We start from the raw sequence: 1,091 nt of genomic DNA, 5'->3' as shown, positions 1-1,091 counted from the left end.
GATTTTGTTTTTCTTATCTATGTTTCAGAAACCAGTTTTATTTTATAGCTGTAAGCTAATGTGCATTGGGTCCTTACTTCTGTTAGGTATACTCTTAGTATGTTACGTATATTACTTAGTTTAATCTTCAGAATAGTTCTGTGAGACAAGTACTATTATTAACCCCATGAAGAAGCAAGCTAGAGCCCTGAGAGGTTAGTAATATGCGCAAGAAAATAATCTTGATCCAGGGTATGAACCTAGGCTATCTCACTTCCAACCAAACTCTTACCATTAAACTATTTGGCTGTCTTCCATTAGAGAACATACATAATAAAATGTCTTCCTCACTGCTTAGAAATAATATTTAACAGGCATAGTTCTATAAACAAGGATTTGCTTTTATTGTTTAACTATACAACTGTGACTTAGAGTCTTGTGTTTAATGTGTTCTGTAGAAAAGAAACTTTCCACTTCTTGTTGGATATGCCATGTGTGGTTGCAACCAAGAATCCTGGCCAATGTAATTCATCAAAAAATTGCCAGAAGCTCACAGTCCATGGGTAGAACTTAGCTGGAACCAAACCAACATTGGAAACTAGAATATGGTCTAATTTATAGAAGGAACAATCTGGTTAGGAGCCCATAATTTAGATCCCAGAGAGGCTACATCTGATTGGCATGAGACTATCTAATGGGACAGAGGCAGTTCCTCAAAAGGAAATCAGGGTAGGTAAGGAAATGGATATTAAGCAACAAAAAAGAACATGTCTACTGTGTCGTGAAAATGAATACCAACCAACATGAATGAAGTGTTGTGAATTTTAGGTATGCCAACAAAGACTGAAAGTTACACTTCAAGAATGAAATAGTATTGCCAATTTAATTCTGGAAACCATCTTTCCTGATGTTCTGTCCTTCAGACTGGTAACCAGTTTTTTTTTTTTTTTTTTTTTTTTTGAGACATGGTTTTGCTCTGTCACCCAGGCTGGAGTGCAGTGGCATGATCATAGCTCACTTGACCTCCTGGGCTCAAGCGATCCTCCCATCTCAGTCCCCCAGGCGCAGTTTTCTACTTTATATCCCCTTGCAGTTATCCTGGGTTTGTTTGT

The sequence above is a fragment of the Trachypithecus francoisi genome, unplaced genomic scaffold (assembly GCF_009764315.1).
Source record: "Trachypithecus francoisi isolate TF-2019V2 unplaced genomic scaffold, Tfra_2.0 Lachesis_group15, whole genome shotgun sequence".
NCBI lineage: Eukaryota > Metazoa > Chordata > Mammalia > Primates > Cercopithecidae > Trachypithecus > Trachypithecus francoisi.
This window is presented reverse-complemented; position numbering follows the sequence as displayed.